Below are 14,200 nucleotides of genomic sequence, written 5' to 3'. Positions count from 1 at the left end.
AACGTTTTACGGAAGATCCGGTGTCGGACTCGCCCTCGTCCGAAGGCGACGACGACCCCCCGAGTTCAGAAGAGGCAGGGGCCAAAAGGGAAACGGTGATATACCTCGCTTTTCACATTGAGTAGAGCTGTACGCATTACGTCGTGCACCCCTGCTGGAAAGAGCTATACGCACTACCCGAAACTCGTATAACAAGAATGGTTACAACAAACTATCGACGCGGTGGCGCGGCTTAGTGGTAAGGCGTCTGTTTCGTAAGCAGCGGTGCCCTATTAAATGGGGTTCCAACCCCTGTGTAAACTTCCTCTTTTTCTTTTCTTCTAGGACGTTTATGTTTGTTAAGCAATTGCCAATATTTACGACATTTCTTTTTTACAATGAACACAAAAAAAACAAAAAAAAAACGTTGAAGAAATTTTGTTGAATTAAATGGTATGGGACTCCCTTTCCGGAGGTACGATCGGGGACAGTGAGGCTCGGGTTGCTGGCTGAACGCCGCGCAGTGTCGTGTATGGGGGGAAGGGGCATGTGGGTTAATAGTTTTGTAATTAGCAGCCGCACACTGTCGCCGCGAAGCGGCGTGAACACAAGCAGGGGGCTGGCTTAACACGTCTTCCGTTGATACACGCGCCGCCTGGAAAGAGTAACCCAAATGGCGTGAGCTCTTCGCGTAGTGAGTATAACCATTTCTGGTCGAGATGCACTATGTAGTGCGTATAGCTTTACTCTTTTCACGTTGGGTAATGCTTTACGAACTATGTCTTGCAGCCTTAACTGTGTGTACAGAAATCTTGATGTGAAATGTAGCCATGCCTCAAGTCTCAAACAATAACATGTAGGGCAAATCCTGGAATTTGGATTTAAAAAATACAATGCAGGAAATGTAGGCGGGACACTACAATCCCTACAACACTACTCATAAGGCTATATCTCGAATGGACGGCCGTATTTTTGAAAAAGAAGTCGCGATTGAGCGAGGCCGATGAGCTGCGTGACATCAAGATATCTCGTTTCCTCCTCTCCTCGCTTCGCCCCCTCAAGGTGGCGAGGCGAAGAAGACGCGAGGCCGTTCCGTCTCCTTCTCGGAGAAACAAGACGTAAACATATCTGTCAAGTGCACCTCCTTTTTTTTTTTTTGAGAAATACGGTCATTCATTTGAGATATCGCTGAATGAGTGATGTTTTGGTGTTTGTAGCATCCTGTTGCACGCTTTTGCCGCCGTGTTTTGTGGAATTGAGATTTCGGTCCAGCATCCCTTTAACTCGAAATGAACAACACTACAGTGTTCTTGGTCCTGCAAAGAACTTGCTTTTGTATTCAGCCCTAAACTCAGAAGTACACAATTTTTGTAGATTGATGTCTTTTTAATTCATCTACACAATTCACAGGATGAACCACTGTATCAAAGAGCCAAGCTGACGAGAGCGGAAAGCCTCATAATGGTGATGAGCCACAGCCTGCGGTATGACTCTTTGAAGGAATCAACCGAGAGCCTTCTAAAGCTTGTGGTCTCCCATCTTTCGGAGGGAACAGTTTTTCCCAGGTCGAAATTTTTATTTTTTAAGCATTTTGCTGGGGACGAAGCCAGTAAGGCAATGTATTTATACTGCCCCCAATGCGTATGTAATCTGGGGAAGGTGACTGCATCTCTCTTAGAAGTATCATGCTCACTGTGTAGTACTGTTTATAGAGCAGATGTTCTTGTGTCGAAGGGTGCCTATTTTGTTTTTTTTGGACCTTAAGTCCCAGGTTCGGGACATTTTGTTGAGTGGGAGCCTGAGCACTCCAGGAACGTTGGAGTATGATGTGTAGGACATCACACAAAACTCTGCCTACCACAGCCTTCCGCTTAAAGAGGGGGATCTCAGTGTAACATGGAATACCGATGGTGTTCTACTTTTTGAGTCTTCGAATTACAGCATTTGGCCTTTGCTTCTGCAAGTGAATGAGCTGCCATTTCACGAACGCGTGCAGAACCTGCTGCTAGCAGGTTTGTAGTTTGGCCCTTAAAGGCCAGACATGAACTGTTTTATGGAGCCATTCGTGGAGGTTATGAATGAGCTGTCTCCTGTGGGTATTCATTTTACTGATGCTTCTGGCACACAAAAAGTATCTAGAGTGTTTCCAGGGCCATGAACAGTAGATACTGTTGCACTCTGTATGCTCATGAACATGACTCAGTTTAATGGGGCATTTGGGTGCGCATGGTGCGAGGCCGAAGGAGAGGTCGTGGAGAAAGGTGGAGGCCATGTAAGAGTGTACCCTGCGGTCGTTGGCACAACACGGTCTCATGAGTCATTTCTCCATCATTCTGAGAAGGCGGAGAAGCAAGGTGCACCAAGCCATGGTGTTAAGAATGCAAGCATTCTTTTCGGATTGGCATTGTTCAACTTTGCCTCAGGTTTCGTTGCTGATCACATGCACGCCGTGTGCTCCGGGTTTGTGAGATCCACGGCCTTTATGTGGTTTAAAGGTCGGAGTGGGCAGCACTACCACCTCGGTAGTTTCATGTCTGAAATAGACATGAAGCTAAAAGCGCTGCAGCCAATCTGGGAGATCTCCCGACTTCCCAGATCTTTGAAGGACATAAAGTTCTGGAAGTCGTCGGAATGGCGCAGCTGGATGCTTTCTTATTCTCCTGTGGTCCTGAAGGGGTTCCTCCCGAAAAAGTACTTCGACAACTGGCTGAAGTTTGTGCGTATCATGCACTTCTTGTTGAGTCGCTCAGTTCCTCTTGACAGCCTTCCGCAGGTGAAAAGAGCAATGACTGCATTCCTCAAAGAGTTTGAGGAACTCTTTGGCCAAGTCAACATGACTTATAACACGCACTTACTCCTCCACTTGATGGATAGTGTGAGACTGTGGGGACCCCTCTGGGGGTACTCGCATATCCCTTCGAGTCAATGAATGGGAAACTTGTACGATTTGTAAAGGGAACAAGATATGTTCAGTGTCAGATTATTGATAAGTTTTCAATAATCCGAAGTCTTCCGAAACTGTGGACAGTCGCCTCCGACCGCAATGCCCAATGACCAGATCGCGGTACCGCTCAGGTCACCGATGAAAGGCTACAACTTGAGGAAGCATGTGGTAAAGAATGGTGCCGTAATCTTCCAAGGAAAGGGTCAACCCGAATGAGACAAAGTCCTTTTCAAAAAGGTTAGAATTTGTGCCTTCACATACTGTGTCAAAGCACAGGACAAGTCCCGTAGGAGGTATTCCTACGTGTTTGTAGGGGGCATATTCGGGCAGCTAGTTGCCATCGTTGCTTGGTGCAAGCGGGGGCACACGTCATGTAGCTGTGTCAAAAATGTCACCCTGCGTTTAGAAAAACTGAAAGTAAAGGACTTTGTTCTCAGCTTTTTTGGAGCTCTTTCTCTAGTACGGTTCGTTGAAGTGCAGCACACTAATGCAATAATCGAGAAGGACGCTGCATCTGTTCAGAAGTGCATAGTTCTTTGCAATTCTTCTCGCACCTGTCTATACGTTGTGAATGATACCTATGTGCTTGAGTCTGTCTGAAAGCTTGCAGTGAGGAAGGAGCATAGAAACAAAAGCCTCGAGGTGCATCTAAGTACTTCTTATGAGTTGTGAATGCGAAAGCACGTGCCGCTCTTCGTTCCCTTCTTTGGTCTCCGGCGTACAGCGCGCTGACCTTGGGCGTGGAGCGGTGGAGCCGCTGCCTCGCGGAGACGCAGCGCCATTAGGTGAGCAATTGTTTAAACTGACACGCAGCGGCCAATGGGAGCCTCGTCGACGCGCGCCAGCCAATGAACTGAAGTCAAAAATACATCAGGTTTACTTCGCTCCTTTGGTGTAGGGGAAACTAGGTGCCGTGTCTAGGCTTTTCGCATGGCTTCATAGCTGGTAGCTGGCTTTACTTAGAGAAAGGATTTAATGTGCCGTTTTCGCGTTTCAAACTGAAGACGTCAGCTCTCTCCATGAGGCAGTTAATGCTTTTTGCATTAAAACTTCCCTTTTAGTGCTCCTTCCTTAAAGGGGTACTCCACCGGTTTTTTCATTGTCTCCGATTTGCTTGAAATTTTGCTAAACTAACCAACAAACATTGCTAAAATAGTATCCCAAACATTAGGTCAAAATATTGTTTTTTCGCGAAGTTATTGAATTTACAGTTTTGTTCTTCACCATATTTTTCAAACTGAAAGTCTCTACTGGCAACAACAACAAAGTGACGTCAGTGGAAGGCAGGGGTTAACTTTTTGGACTACAGAAGTTGTTCCCAACGGATCTGAAGCAGTTTCATGGTGTCAAATGAGTGCTTTGGAAGCTCGCGCCCGTATCCACGCTCCAGCACGGAACAAATGATTGGCATAATCTATTTTTAGACTACTTGCTCGACTGGCAAGCCTGCCTGCCACTGACGTCACGGCACTAAAAAGTGCGCGAATATTTGAATATTGGTTTTTGCACCATTTTCATTTGCCGATTTCACAATACCTATTATGAATTTCGCGATGCTAAATAGCATACCAGAAAGGCTAAAGGCCGGGGAGTCAGAAAATATAGTTAGTTGAGGTAGCTCAAAAAATCGGTGGAGTACCCCTTTAAAGTGTGATCTCATTGCCGATGCACCTGTCCTGTTCTTAAAGGGATACTACAACGAAATTTCGGCGCTCATTTTTTGGTCTATATGTGTTCAAAGGAGCAGCATCACATCGAACACACCAATATCTTGTTAAAAAAGTCACGAAAAGGAATTTTAAAACGAATTAAACGATTAGCAAAGAGCACCTGGTAGATGTCGCTAACGCCTCGCTTGTAATGCCCGTCTAGGAACCTTGACAGCTGGTGACGGAGGTTGTCTCGCCTCCGGCCACGACGAGAGAAGAGGGGCAGCAGGAACTCCCCTCTTCCCGGGAATGCTTTTTGCGTGTCGTAGAAGTCGCTATTGTCCCCCTAAAAGATTACAGAAGATTAACCCGTCACTCAAAATTCGTACAAAAGCAGCCGCTTCGGTGGCTGGAACGACTAGGCCATCCTCTCGACGTCAGCCTAGCCGTAGCTTTGGTCGTCTTGGGACGACATACGTCACGATTGCGTTGGATGTCACGTAGTCTCCGCTGGGCCTTCTCCGAGCGCTTGCCAGAGTGGGCCGTTTATAACGAAAAATACAGCCACCAGGCTCAAAATACAAACGTGCGATTGTCATTTACGGATATTGTGGATCATATTCAACCTATATTTAAACACGACGGGAATATTTCAAATTTCGTTGAAGTATCCCTTTAAAGGGGCCATTACATGAAAATTAGTTAAGTCGGGTGACTCTTGATATGAAACCCTGATAGGTTGCTCAATATACATACCAACTTTCAGAATTTTTAGAGCTTTACTATTTCAAGAAATTAATTTTTTAATGTTACTCATTTGCATTTGGAGACCAGGCAACATTGTCACGATTCTGACGTAGCTGGCCCACAGCAGCCGCGTTATGGCGCCCATGAACCACATGGTTCATGGTTCATGGGTGCCATGGTTCGTGCAGCGTAGTTGCACCGGTTAAATCCTCTCTAATTCCAGGCTTCCATTTGTTGCTTTGGCTAGTAAATGCTGCAGTGTAACTTCTTTTCACCACATAGGCGAGCAAAGCAAAGCAAGTTAGGACGCAGTGTATATCTTTCAGCGAAGCATTGTACGGCGACACTGTTTTGGGCTATTAATGATAAATATGGCAAGTGAATCGCGGTTGCGACTCTAGGCCTTTTATGTCAGCAGCTGCAGGATGCGAGTGCAACACTTTGAGCAATTCGGCTCTGTGTGCAGGCTCGTGAGTGAAAGCATAGTTAAAAAAACATGTTCAAGCATGTTGCTCGTCGCAGTAGGGAAACGGTCAGCCTTGCCGAGTCAGTCTCGCTCGAGCCTGCCGTCACGTCGGCACCTTGATGCTTGCTTGTTTTCTGCTTTCCCGACGCTCCGTTTTTTATTTGCTTCTGGCACAAGTTCTCCGCATTAAACCATTAAACTATCAGTTCCTTAGTGATCTTTGCCGAATCTTCGCCTGCCCTTTGTGACAAAATTACCTCCCCCCTTTACAAATTAACAATTTTGCTTGCCGCTCTTGGGCAGTGTGAGTACGGCTATCCCTGATCTTCTATGACCAACTGACCCGGGCTCTACCTAGGCAGCTATAGTATTGATTATCCATGGCCCTGGAAACACTTACTAGCTTTGTGCCCTCTTTTTTTTGACCACTCAGTCGAACTTCCCACAGAGTCATTGTTTTGTTGTTGCGCATGAATATAGCCATTAGTGTTCTTTTGTGTCTTTTGTTCTGGTTCTTTCCCTTATCACGATGGTGCTACATGCAATGTCGGTCTTTCTGGATTTGTAGTCACCTCAAGAACCATATAAAAAAAGTGGCTGCTTGCCATTACCTATTTTTTTTCTTTTACATAGTGACCGTATGGTTATATGCATTTCAATGAGTTAGGATTTAGACTGTATCAAAATGGAACACATTTTAAATGAAAAAAAACAGTTTTTTTTTCTCTGACACCCAAACCTTGTAAAAACTACTTTGTGCAGCTTATGCACTTTGTGTGAAATTATATTTTTTTGAGGCAGTGATGAGAGTATGCACCTATTTCCAATCTGGGTTTTGGGTAGGCTAATCTCGTCTGAAATCGTGTGGAAGTGTGAGTAGGCTACCAACCATCTTGGTAAACTGGAGATGTTCATATGTCGGTTTACAACCAACGGTTTATAGTATTTGCTACGAAGAGAGCCAACGTGACTTTTATTGGATAGTATGAATGCACAGGAGTGTTGGATTGGGAGTATATTTGTGTATCCTGTTTATAAATGATTCCAAAGAGCATTCATTTTCTGTCTTGCCACAAGTCACAATACATGTTGTGGCTTAGATATTTACACCATTTTCCTTCTTTTGAGAGATTGTTAGATGGCATTAGGAAGCTTACAGTGCAAATTGACATGTGACAGTTCTGCTGTTTTATAGACCGACTTGTATCTCTGGCATCATGTCGAGGCAGGTGCACTGACTGTTGGAGCATGTACAGGATCTTTTACTCTTTAAAAAAGCAAGTTCTTGCACAAGCGCAGTGCCCACAACTCCTGTGGGCAAATGCATACATGTTTATAAACAATGCTTTGGTGTATATAGAGGAGTGTTTTATTATTAATGGATTGCATGGTGACTATCAAGAGACAGCTTTTGCATAGAAACACTAATTCATCTTCACATAAAGGTTGACAAGTTTCTTGTGGCTGCCAAGCGTGATTGATATTGTTACGTAAGAGATGAAGTGTCCATTGCAATATTGTTCTGTCGTTTCTCCATGTGCATGCAACTAGTAGAGCAATTTTCATACTATGTTGTATTTTGTGTTTCACCATAGAGTAATGCGGCATTATCCTGAGCAAGCTTTGCCTTGTGAATAAGGGATCACTATTTGTTCTTCTTGACTTTTGTTGCATTGTATCATGGTGCATTTTTTTAATAGTACCTGTTGATAAAACTGAGAAGTTAGGTTTTATATTTCATAGTTTTGTATAACTGTGCACACACAGAATAGACTTACTGTAATTAGTAGAAGTGAAATTTCGCAGCGGCTTTAATTAACCTTCCTACTTTTATATAAATATATTCCCACATGCACACTGAAGACAAACATCTAGGAACAAAACATGTGTACACCTCTATGCAGATTGTGTCACCAGTGTTCCATTTCAATTTCCGAATAGCATGCAGAGTGTGTGATGCTTTCTGAATTCTCACGAAGCTACTCTAGTATGTCATCAATCTATATAATTCTGGCACATGCATATATTCAAGCCGCACAGGATGAAATGTAGCTGTGAGATGCATTTGCAAGTATCCGTCCCGACTTTGCGCTAGGCACAGCAAACTTTTATGTTATGTCGGACGTAACTTTAATATTATTTTTGTTACGTCTGACGTAACAAAAATGCACTGCCATAAAAATAAGAATTTTCTTATGTACAGATGTCAAGTTGAAGCCATTTTTCAACATATGTTAAGAGGGTTGTGCTTGCGGAATGTTTTATTAAAAAGAAACAGGAAAGGAAATGAAAAAGGTCATTTGCCTTTGTCATCTGATTCTAAAACAAAAAAAAATCCTAGATTAAACGAAAAAGTGCAAAACAACTTAATCATTTTTAGAACTCTTACAAATATGCCAACAGAGAAAAACCTATAGAAAATGTATTTTCCCTTTCAATATTTTCAAAAAATGTGACCTGTTATTCTTCAAAAATTTCTTCCAAATAAAAAAATGTCCTCAAAACTTTTAATAAAATAGTAACAAAATTTACATTTTTTTCTCTTATAAAATAATAAAATAATGATGTCGATAATTTTTTTAACTTTTTTTAGAAAATAACTTACAAAAAGCAATTACAACTTTTTAATTTTTTTAAAAATTGGTCTACAAACAAATGTCATTATTTTTTCCTTTTGAATTTTTTTCGGAAAATAACCTATAGAAAAACATAATTACAACTTCTTATAATTTTTTTTATAAATAAGTCTACAAAAAATTGCATTATATTTTCCTTTTGAATTTTTTTAGAAAATAACCTATAGAAAAACCTCATTACAATTTCTTTTTAATTTTTGTATAAATAAGTCTACAAAAAATTTCATTATATTTTCCTTTTGAATTTTTTTAGAAAATAACCTATAGAAAAACGTCATTACAATTTCTTTTTAATTTTTCTATAAATAAGTCTACAAAAAAGTCGTTATTTTTCTTTTGAAGTTCTTTTGACAATAATCAAAAGAAAGTGCGTTTATAAAGAAATTCAATAGGATCCCGAAAAGTCAATAAGAAGTCTAAAGAAATTAAAAAGAATGTTGAGACCCGTTTTTGTAAGGGCTACTTTGGAAAATCCTAACACTGATCACTTCACTTTTCTGTACTGGCTTTCTCTTTTGCCTCCTCTACGTGTTGCTGCCTCATTTTGACTTCGATAATAGGGTCAGTATTAGCGTGTCCCGAAGAGGGACGTGTGTGGCGCTTCCGAAGGGCCGTGATTACGCATCCCCTAAGAATCCTCAAATCTATGAATTTTTTTCCGCCTACTCGAACCAACGCCAGTACTTGGATCATACCCCGTCTCGTAGCCCATACCAACGTATGCACACTCCGCACACCTGCAAGTTTATACTCGCTCCAAAATCCGCGCCCGCATCGGCTTCCGCCCCGTGACGTTGCCTCCATTTCGCCTTTTGTCCTTCACTAGTCTCCTCCTTTCTACTTATCGCGCTTCCCTTTTCTACTGCTGCATCCACAGACGGACGCTGTCGGCTGTTCCCTGTCATTTAATTACTAATGCTGCCGCATTAATAGAACATTTATGTGTCAGTTTTTTTTTCCTGCTAGCTGAGTAAACATGAAAACGAAACGTCATGTTCTTATTTATTTTAAAGTCTGATTGTTGTGCTTTTTTTGCCCCTATGTTTGTGTCATTGCAGCCTATTGCTGAAAGTTGTCGGCCTTGCTCTGTTGTATATGTTTCGCAGCGGTTTTACCGACCCATTTCAGAATGTTGTTACCAAATTGTATCGTATTTTTCTCGTTCAAGCCTGTGTTGCTCTTTTTTTTATTTTCGCACGTGCTATACACCAACACTCGTCCCTGACGTCACGGCGTTGGGGTGGCGGTGCACGGAGCGTGCACATGCGTTTTCCACTAGTCTGATTTCTACGCATGCGCAGTGCCCGGTGTGGCCAAACGCTGACCTGAAGAAATGATACTATATTGAAATAAAAACAAAACGCAACAGTTACTCAACACTCCACGTTGAAGAGCATGACGAGCGTGTCGTAGTTTGTTCTGACCTCGACTTGGGAGGAGGTGGCGAAGTGTGCCCCCTCCCTGTAGCGGTGGTCTACGTCCGGGTGGTGTCTTTTCAAGTTCCCGAGAAAGGCCGAGGAGAGCGAAACCGCGACGAAGCAAACCAGGGCTACCTTAGCGGGATTCATCTTGGGTTTGTTATGATGTCGAGCAAAGCAAGAGCGGTATCTTGCTGGGTTAACTTTTATGGAAACTTTGCCTCTGAAACCTTCAGTAAGCGCTCCGATCGAGAGATCTGATAAAGCAATATTGTTTTACCACGTTCGTGCAATTATTGATAGCTCTTTGTCGCAGAATAGTTTCACCACGTTGTCGCAGTTATTGAAAGCTCATTGTCACGAGTGAGGCTTGGAGTACAGGGCGCTTGTTGAGATTTCATGCATCTTTCATCGGAGACAATGCGCAGGTTGATACGCCCATTGAAAGGGCATTGTGTGAGTCGAACTCGTTGCTGGTCACGGGCTTGTGCAATCTCTGAAAAATAATGACGATTATCGGAATATTTATTTTGTTTCACTGAAAATTGCGAATATTATTTTGCGTTTTTATATTTAGTTCTACGAGCACAATTGAAGGGATTCCTAAATATGCGAAGCTTTTGAAACTTACAATTAGAAGGTGATAACGACCCCGGGCGCTATTTTAAGAAATATTAGCCTACTACAAGAAGTCAGCTGACTATAAATGCTTTCAAAGCAAGTAGCAATCTTGCCGCAATGGAACCTTTTCAAACCCCCTGAAGGAACATTATCCGTAACCATTTCTTAGGCAAGAATCGTGTGATTGAATCGGATTCCTCACCGTACGCCAACGGAGACGTCGTGTTCAATACATAATCAGAGTAAGTGCGAAAAAAAGGGGCAGACTCTGATAATAAAATACTTCTAAAAATCCCTGCATGCAACACTGTGCGCGTTGCATTGTGGGGGCATCTCTGGCCACGGTAGCGTGTACTACACTCTATCCTTGGAGAAGAGTGGCATGGTCACGATTTTGTTCACGGCGTTTACGAAGTACTTCTCAGGAACAATACTACTACTACTACTACAATAACTACTACTAATAATAAACTTATCCACAAATGCATCTCTTTCAAAGTTGATTATTATATAAATTGATTGACAATTTCATTGTTAATAATATTATCATATTTATTTGCAAGACAAAATGTGATCCTGGGTGGCGTACCACGGCTGTACAGAATGGTAAAAACCCGCACGCAAGTGCGCCTGCCAGCCCGCCCGCCCCCCCCCCCCCCCCCCCCCCAAGTTGAATAAAATGGAGGGGACATTAGAGGGGGGATGCAACGACTTCCGGACTTCGGTCAAAATTGCGTGGAAGTTGCCCTCTGACACTTCTGAAGTAAAAAACAGAAAACCGATTTCGCCTGCGCGTCCTAGTTGTTTCGTAAAGAGAAAAATATAAATATTGGCATTTCTGGTGCCTTTCAACTCCCTCCCAGTCTTCAGGGTCACACCTGGTCGCCCACCTAGCGACGTAATTCTGGGTGCCATGTAGGTTTCCGTCTGCTCTCCCGGAGGACGCTTCCCCTCCCTCTCTCCGCTGATATTAACGGGCATTAGTTATGCTGAGCTTAGAGCCGAGCGAGGTCAGGTGAGCTTCTCGCCGTAGTTCCTTCGGCTACCACTTGCGGCTCCAGGTGGGGGGGAAAGCTCGCCTTTTGCTTTGCGATTATGCAGCGGAATGGCGACAATTTTTAATGAAAAAGATGTTTTCTTTATCCTCCGGGACACGATGAACAACGCAAAAATGACGAGATGTAAATTCTTTTAATCTTAAAATCTTTGCACCCCCCCCCCCCCCCCCCCCCGCTTTAAGATAAAAAAATGACAGTCGTTTACGATTCCCAGTAATGCCGAATTAAAGCGCAGCTCTCTAGGAGGAGGGGACGGTACGGACAGGAGGGTATGCCCCACCTCCTCTTTCGTATCCTTTCCTTCTCCACTCCTCCGCTCTTCTCCTCCTCCCCTCTCCTCCTCCCTCCCTCCTCCAATCCCGCTCCTCCCCCTCACCCTCCAGGATCCTGCTTCCTCCTCCTGTCATTCTCCGCCCCTCCTCCTCCCCCTCCCTCCCCCCTCGTGACGTCACTCGTGAAGGCCTCGTAGAATGTCGCGACCCTCACTGTGAAGGTCGTGACTTTCTTTGTGACCTTCACCAGTGACCTTTGTGACGTCACCCCTGACGTCACTTGTGACCTTAATTACCCTCTTTACGTCACATGACGAAATGTATGACGTCATAATGAAAAACTTTCCGTAATGCAGTGCGCGGTTACGCCGACGCCGCTGAAGCCCGAAACGGGCGGCTAAGAGCTGCGCTTTCAAAAGATATGCATACGCACATTTTTTTGAACGCAAGGCAAATTTGTGTAAAAATTGGTACAAATTTGGGTACAAATGTCTGTACAAAGTTTTATACATTTTATATAAAATATGCACTTGTACGCTTTTATTGTACAAATGTATTAAAGAATAAAAACACGTGTGCAAATGTGTGTACAAATTCGTACACGCATTTGCATACAAGGCAAGACAAACTAGAGATAGTGCTCGCTAATTGCACCCCTTCTTGTTCGTAAGACCCTTGTTGAACACCGACCTCAATCGGCCGGTAGGACCTGCCTAGACTTAGCGTGGAATAGAAGTGCGGCCAGCCTGCGTCCCATACCTTTCTGGTAGCCTAGCTACGACCCCAAAGTGCAGCATGACTATCCCTGATCACGGATCATTTAAAAAGCCCAGGACATTGACACAATGAAACAGGCTGATCGGTCCAGTGCACGTCTTCTTCCTTACCTGCATATAAACTTTGGTGCGTTGGTAGTTCCCTTAAGAAACGTGTCCCACCGTTCTATTTGCATTGGAAGTTAACTCCTACATTATTATAAATCTAAGGAAATTCACAATTTCAAAAATGCAAGCGTTGTATTTCTTCATGACGAGTTTTTGTGAAACGAGGAAGGCAAATTGAAACCGATGCCGTGATCGGTGTTTTCCTAAGATGCTTTCCGCGGCACTACGGCGATAGGATCGCTTCGATTTTGCGAGAGGTCTATTGCCGCAGCAGTTGCTAAAAAACCCGAGCACTTTTGAGAAGCGTCTATTCTGCTCAGAGATGAAGGAATTAAGCGCTAGCCAGTGCCTTTATAAAAAAGTTGTTGGAACATCGTTTTCAGGCTCAAGAAATACTTTTTGTACTTGGGCTAGACTGGAAGCGCTGTGTCAAGAACTATACCCCCGCCTTCGAAAGGATTCGCCCTTGGGTAAAATTAGGAAAGTTCGTTGGACGGCAGGCTACTTACATTATTGTGTTTTTAATTTGTTACGCTCCAAAAATTAGAAGTTGCAGCAAGTCTCTTATGACTCCTTTTTACATACTCTTGGACACATGCGAGCTTCTAATTTTGCGCATACATGAAAGGAAACATTCGACTGCAAAAATGCACCACACATTATGGGATTGATTCGTTTGCTTGCAAGGTCGATCTCTGAACCTGACTTTTTTGTTTGCGGATAACACAAGGCCCCACCCCTTTCTGTGGGACGTTCTTCGAATTGAAATAAAGCGACAACTCTGAAAAATTTCTTTAAATTTTATGTGATTTTTTTTTAAATTTACATTATATGAAATCAAGCATCATCTTCGAACTTGTGCAAACATGTTGATCTGAATGGTCATACTTGAAAATCCCGAAGATTTAAGCACAACATCCTGCCATTTGACAGTTTATAAGTGCGAGAAAGTTGACAAACACTAAATAAAAATGTTGCACATTCATATGCACGGATAGGATTGTGAGAGCGTTCACGTTTACGTCATATATATCTATGTGAGAATCATATGTGTCTCGAAACTCAGACGACAATGATTCCCCGCTGAAACTTCTTCCTCTAGAAAGAATCTCAGCTTCACCAAAAAATATTAAAGCTTTCCCCTAATTCCGATACTCACCAAGTAAAAAAAAAAACGAACGTTAGGCTCCAGCGAACCAGAGATTAAGAACCGTCGATACACGAAAATGAGGGAAGTAGACTTTACTTAATTCTTATATATGCCGTTGTTCATGCATTTTCCCATTTTGTCCTATTTTTGTTTCGATTACGTTTTCCACAACTGAACTTTGATGATGCCTTAAAACGATTAACTCCCGAAGTAGATGTTTCAGGAACGCGCGCGATGCTCGAAGTAGGCATTGCATTTACTGTTACGGCTAGCTGGTACTGAAGTATTTACCCCACGTAAATATTACTACCGTCTGTGACCGCCCTTGGCTTCGAGTGTTCCCTTTTGCAAGGTGTGCTATTCATATCGTCAAACG

The sequence above is a fragment of the Ixodes scapularis genome, unplaced genomic scaffold (genome assembly GCF_016920785.2).
Source record: "Ixodes scapularis isolate PalLabHiFi unplaced genomic scaffold, ASM1692078v2 PGA_scaffold2__306_contigs__length_199485367, whole genome shotgun sequence".
NCBI classification, from domain to species: domain Eukaryota; kingdom Metazoa; phylum Arthropoda; class Arachnida; order Ixodida; family Ixodidae; genus Ixodes; species Ixodes scapularis.
This window is presented reverse-complemented; position numbering follows the sequence as displayed.